Consider the following 6,953-nt stretch of genomic DNA (forward strand, 5'->3'; position numbering starts at 1 on the left):
AAGCAAGATGGTTTTTCATCTTATTTTTTTTAGTATTTCTAGGGATAACATTTTTAAAAAATGTATTGAGGACATCTTTTTGTACAGACAGTTACCATGAAAGTATTTCTTTTTGTTCTTTAAGTATATGTGTACTCTTTTGATACAATTCTAGCACACCTCTTAGAATATGCCTATTTATAATTGTGATAATATGTTACTGTTACAGATGTGAAAACAGGCTATGTTATATACTGTCTTTCCTAGGATAAATATTCTCAACATTTTTCTCTCATATCATCACAATTCTATGTCTCTTCTCAGCTCTGTTGCTTCCCCTCCTCCCCACAATTTCTTCTCATTCTTATTAACCTTTCTACTCAAAATGTGTACATTTATTGATTCACACACATTTAAATGCTACAAGTCAGGCACTGTCTTAGATGCTGGGAATATCAAAAGGAGCAATTCCTCCATGGTTTATAGGCTACTAATCAAAACAGACAAGTGACTGATTGTTATTATCCTAAGCGTGATGGCATCATGTGAGAGGGGCTACTCAAATATCAAAATGAAGTTCCCTTAAAGAAGAGATGCTTGACATGAATCTGGAAGGGAAAAGAGGATGGAGGGCATTCCCGATAGCAGAGGCATCACATGCGAGCAAAAGAGGCATCACTATTGTCGGAAAATAGACAAGTAGTTGGAAATGGCTGTCTCGCAGAACTCAGATGAGGAATGACAAGAAACGAAGCTGGAGAGGTGGGCTGAGTCTAGGTAATGAAAAGCCTGTGTATTCAATTCGTAATTTTAAACTTAACTCCCAACGCTTTGGAAAACAAGTAAAAGATTTAAAGCAGGGTAGTGATATGATCAGGGAGCCATTTTCAAAAGTCTTCTTGAGAAAGAAAGTGATAGGAAATATCAAAGATGGTATACAGATGAGATTTGCATTCAGAGTACACTCTCTGAGTGGAAATCATTATTTCTCAGAATCAATTAATTTTCCCCCAGCTTTATTGATATATAATTGACATACATTATGTAGGTTTAAGGTATACAATGTGATAATTTGATATACATATACATTGTAAAATGCTTACCACAATAAGGTTAGTTAACCCATCATCCATCACCTTACATAATTACCATTTTTTTGTGGTTGAGAAATTTTAAGACTTACTCTCTTAGCAACTTTCAAGTATACAATATGGTACTGGTAACTATAGTCACCATGCTATACATTAGATCCTCAGAAATTATTTAACTTGTAACTGGAAATTTGTACCCTTCAATCACCTTTACCCATTTCACCCTTCCCCCTGCCCCTGCCCCTGGCAATCACCAAATGTGTTTCTGTGAGTTTGGGTTTTTGGGTTTTTTTTTTTTAGATCCCACATATAAGTGAGATACAGTATTTGTCTTTCTCTGTCTGACTTGTTTCACTTACTATTATATAATGCCCTCTAGTTTCATCCATATTGTGGCAAATGGCATAATTTCCTTCCTTTTTATGACTGAATAATAGTCCAGTGTGTACATACAACACATTTTCTTTATCCATTATGTGTCAGCAACATGTCTTGACTATTGTAAATAGCACTTCAATGAACATGGGGGTGCAGATATCTCTTCAAGATAGTGATTTCATTTGCCTTAGATATATACCCAGAAGTGGGATTGCTGGGTTATATGGTAGTTATATTTTAATTTTATGAGAAATTTCCACACAGTTTTCCAAAGTGGCTATACCAATTTACATTCCCACCAGCAGTGCATGAGGGTTCCCTTTTCTCCATATCCTTGCCAACACTTGTTTTCCTTGACTTTTTTATTATAGCCATTTAACATGTTTAAGGTAATATCTTACTGTGGTTTTGATTTGCATATCCCTGATGATTAGTGATGTTGAGTGGCTTTTTATGTGCATGTTGGCCATTTTATTTCCTTTTTGGGAAAATTCTATTCAGGTCCTTTGCCCATTTTTTTAATTGGAGTCCAGTTTCATTCTTTTGCATGTGGATAAGAATTGATCACTTTTATCAAGTAACTCTAAGGGCGTGAAGATCTGATGGGGAGACGGGGGCTGATGGGAAAAAAGGGAGTCTCCTGGGAATGTGGAAAGCCAGGCATGGGGGATTAACTTGTGGGTCTGACTCTTTACAGAAGCCAAAATCACAATTTTATTGTAATTAACCTGACTTGATTTAGCTTAGTTCAATCTCCAAGAGAATCCAATCTGTGTTTGGGAAGCTGAACAAAAAATGTCTGAGATAAGTTATGCTTATAGCTGCATTCATTGGTAGCAATTCTTTTATTCCAAATGAGGGCCTGGCTACAGAAATGCAGGACCACCACCACTGGCTAGGGGTTTGCAGAGCACGGTGCAGCCTCTTGGGGGAAGGGTGCAAAGGAGCACAAGTATTTGGTTTAGTTGGGGGTTCAGCAATAGTATGAGAACTAGTGTTTATTCACAAAATCAACACAGGCCCCGGCCATGAGGTACAACCAACATTTTGGGTTAGGGATGAGAGGAAAATCTCAGGAATCATGGGAGTACCTAGAAATAGGATACTGCCTTAGACTTACAGGACTAAATCCAAACCCTTGTCCTCAATGGAGTTCTTATGCTATCACATTGGTTATACTTGTATCAGGAGTTGGGTATGTAAAGTTCTTCAATAACTGTCCCCAAGTGAGGTTACACAGGTTGGGTTTATTAGTAGAAATGTCACTGTGTGTATCACTCAGATCATGGCATGGTGACTTGATTCAATTAACCCTGATTCAAAGGTTTAATTGAAGACCATTTAATAAGGAGTATCTACAGTGGAGTGGGTAAGCTTAAGGTAACCAGTATGGAATGGTAAAGTACCTAGGTGCTAGCAACAGCAGAAAGCTATTCCTTTCCCTAGGAGGGTTAAAAGAGGTAGTATTGCTGAGCCAAAGTGAGAGCTGTAACCAAATGAGGGGCCACCCACAGGATGTGTGGTCACAGGCTGAGAAGTCCTTCAGCCCCAAACTATGGCCTAGTCTTCTGTCACGGCCTTCAATTGTCTGACCCAAGGGGGAGCAGTGGGTAGGGCCGGTGAAGTGGTTAATAGAGTCAGCCTCACAAAACCAGGCTAAGCAGGGAAAGGTGGAAAATTTATCTAGATAAGAAATCAGGGGATAATCAGCACAGATCATTCAATATTGCATATAAACAATTTGCTTTTCAACCAGCTCCTATATGGCTTCATCTCCTAGCTAATGATTTGGGTCTTCTCAAGGTCACCAACACACTCATGTGCTGAATCCAAAGAACACATCTCTTTCTTTATCTTGAGCTCCCAGGAGCTTTCTGCACCGTCACCATCGTTTTGAAGATAGCACAAACTCATAGTTCTTCTTTTTCTATCCAACATCTGAATACTCAAAGGGCTCAGACAAAGATAGATCACTTTTACAGGACCTGAAGCTTACATAATGTAGGGTGAATTCTTTAAGTAAAAAGGTACAAAATTATACATACAAAAGTAAGCATAAAAATAAATATGTATTCAGAAAAAGAAATGACAGGAAATTTTGAAAATGTTTATAAATACCACAAGCATCACAAAATCACAAAAATAATATATTTTTTACTACATTACTGTATGATATGACTCAATAGTACTTTTTCTCCCCTACAGTTTTGGATGCATAGTTTTTGGTCACCTCTTTATATGACAGTGATTTTGTAATAGTTTCTGTAGAGAGACTAGAAAAATAATTCAGTATTTCTTCTGGCTCAGCAAAGTTTGCTTTATATTATGTTTAGCTTAATTATTTTTCTTGCAGCTTTTTAACTGATTCTTGAAAATAACATATAAAATTTTAGTGGCGTTTTATAAAATTTTAGACCATTTTATAAAATAGTCAAGTTGTGCAAATTCTGTCAGTTTCTTTCATATTAAAACTAAGATTTTAGGACAATCAAGTTTTCTTATGCAGTGATTAATCATAATTACTTTGAAATTACAATACTCATTAACCATTTGTCATCAATGTCCTCATTGCAAAGGAGTAGTAAGAAATTTATGTTATCTTGTACATCATTAGTATTATACCCCAAATCTACAAGAGCTTTAATGCCTATCCATGTGTTGTTAAGATTCACTCCTCTACATTAATGGGATTGTCAAACAATTGAAAAATTATTTTTCACCTGTATTCTAAATTTATCTTTTCCTCTTAAATTAATAACTGCTTTTGGTATGACACAGCCACCCTATTTTTGATTGGAGCATTTAATCCACCTACATTGAAAGAAATTGTTGATAGATATGTAGTTACTGCCATTTTGTTATTCATGTTTTTGATATTTTTTTTCCCACCTTAAAGAAGTCCCTCTAACATTCCTTGTAATATTGGTTTGGTGGTGATGAACACCTTTAGCTTTTATTTTGTCTTGGAAGCTCTTCATTTCTCCTTCAATTTAAAATGATAGTCTTGCTGGGTAGAGTAGTCTTGGTTGTAGGTCCTTTCTTTTCACCACTTTGGATATTTTGTGCCAATCCCTTCTGACCTGCAAAGTTTTTGTTGAGAAATCAGCTCACATTCTTATGAGACCTCCCTTGTAGGTAACTAACTGCTTTTCTCTTGCTACTTTTAGGATTCTGTCTTTGTCTTTAACCTTTGCCATTTTAATTATAATGTGTCTTGGTGTAGACCTGTTTGGATTCATCTTTTTGGGGACTCTCTATGCTTCTTGGGCTTGTATATCTATTTCTTTTGCCAGGTTAGGAAAGTTTTCAGTCATTTTTTCTTCAAATAGGTTCTCAATTTTTTGCTCTCTTTCTCTCTTCTCATTCTGGTACTCCTATGATGTGAATGTTGGTATGCTTGATGTTGTGCAAGAGTCCCTTTAAACTAGCCTCATTTTTTAAGATTCTTTTTCCTTTCTGCTCTTCTGCTACTTTATCTTCCAAATTGCTGATTCAAACCTCTGCTTTATATAATTTACTGTTGATTCCCTCTAATGTATTCTTTATTTCAGTTATTGTATTCTCCATTTCTAACTGGTTCTTTTTAAATATATTTTCCATCTCCATTATTATGTTTCATATCTTTTTGTTGCCGTTCTCCCTGAGATCACTGGGCATCCTTCAAAACCAGTGTTTTGAACTCTGCATCTGGTAGATTGCCTATGTCCATTTTGTTTAGTTCTTTTTCTGGAGCTTTGTTCTGTTCTTTTATTTGGGACACGTTTCTTTGTCTTCCCATTTTGGATGTCTCTCTGCATTTGTTTCTATGCTAGGTAGAGCTGCTATGTCTCCTGGTCTTAGTAGATTAATGTTATGTAGTAGGCATCCTGTGGGGCCCAGTGGCACAGTCTCCCTCATCACCTGAGCTGGGTGCTGCAAGTGTGTCCTTTGTGTGGGTTGTGTTTGCCATTCTAGTGTAGTTGAGCCTTGGTTGCTTGTGGCATGTCAGTGGGAAGGATTGGCCCTTGGGCTAATTGGTTGTAAGGACTGGCTGTGACTACAGTGAGCAGCTTTGTGCAGGGTCTGACCCTATGGAACAGGATTTGCTTTATCAGGGCCTGGTGCCTGCCCAGTTTGCCTTTTTGGTGTATTGTTTTTGGAAACAGTTTTGTGGTGTACTAGCTCTGTCTGAAGTCAGCATGCCAGCACAAAGGCCTCTTGGGAGGGACCCCACCACAGGCCAAGTTCAGCGGCAGCATGTGCCCTGAGGCAACCTGACATGAGCCACATGGTAATCTGCAGGTATGTTCCTCTTGCACTGGACTTGGAGGTGACTAAGAGAATCTGAACTGTGAAATGAGACCAGTTGCTGATAGTGCCAGGATTGGGGCTACTTAGCAAGAGGTACAGAGCACACTGAGGTCACACACTGCTTCTTTGTGGTTTGTGAACCTTTGCGAGATTCTAGGAAAATCCACAGCATATGCCAAGACAGGCTATTTATATGGAAAAGCCACTTGAAGCAGCTTGGGTGGACCCTGAAGTGGGGGGGGGGTCTCAGGGAACCACTGGGGTGGGAAGAATGCTGTTAGCTAAGTTGATGGAAACTCAGATATAGCAGTCCCCTGTGTCTGCATGCTTGGAGTGGGGAGGGCTCAACAATGGAGCAATGGCTTCTGCAAGCACTTCTGTCTGGAAGAATGCTGCCCCTCCACCCTTGCCCTGAAGCCAGGCAATTTATTTCCTCCTAAGATGTCCTTGGTGCTTTTTGAGCTGCTGCCCCAGTGCTGGAGCTCAGAGCGAGTGAGTCTGTCAGTAAGTCCACGTGTGGTCCCTTTAAGAGAAGCTTCTGGGACTCCAGCAACCCTCCATCTCACTCAGCCACAATCTCTGCTGGTTTTCACAACCAGAAGTGATGGAGACTTCTCTTCCTGGCACTGGAGCCCTTGGCTGGGGAGGCTGGTGTGGTGCTGGGACCTTTCACTCCTAAGGGCATGCCTCTGCAGCCAAGATATCCCTCCTTGCTTTTTAACCACCACAAGTGGGTATGGAGACCAACTTCTATGTTGCTTCCCCTCCTATCATTCTCAAGGTGACTTCTGTATATCCTCCTTAACCCTTTGTTGTTGTTTTTTTAAATGACAGAGGAATACAAGTTTCTAAGACATTCTATTGTAGCATTTAAAGAATTCAGAAGTATATTGAGTATATTGAAAGCTTACTCAATCTTATTCATTCTCTAGAGGAAAACAGTGGCAAGTGTTATTTCCAAAACTTTCTCCAGGCATTGATAAGCATATGTCTTTTTAAAAAACACCAAATGGATGATAATAGACATATGACTCCATAAGTTGCCCTTTCACTTGGAAATATTTATTGGATATCTTTCTTGTCAGTATACAGGAATTTGACTTCTCCTCTCCAACTGCTCTATTGTAGATGTCTCAGAGACTCCTAATTGTCCTGTAGTAACTTTGTTTTTTCTTCTATAGTAGTAGAATCCATGGATCTTAGCTGGGCACATGC

This window comes from Hipposideros armiger, unplaced genomic scaffold (genome assembly GCF_001890085.2).
Source record: "Hipposideros armiger isolate ML-2016 unplaced genomic scaffold, ASM189008v1 scaffold_198, whole genome shotgun sequence".
In the NCBI taxonomy this organism is placed as follows: domain Eukaryota; kingdom Metazoa; phylum Chordata; class Mammalia; order Chiroptera; family Hipposideridae; genus Hipposideros; species Hipposideros armiger.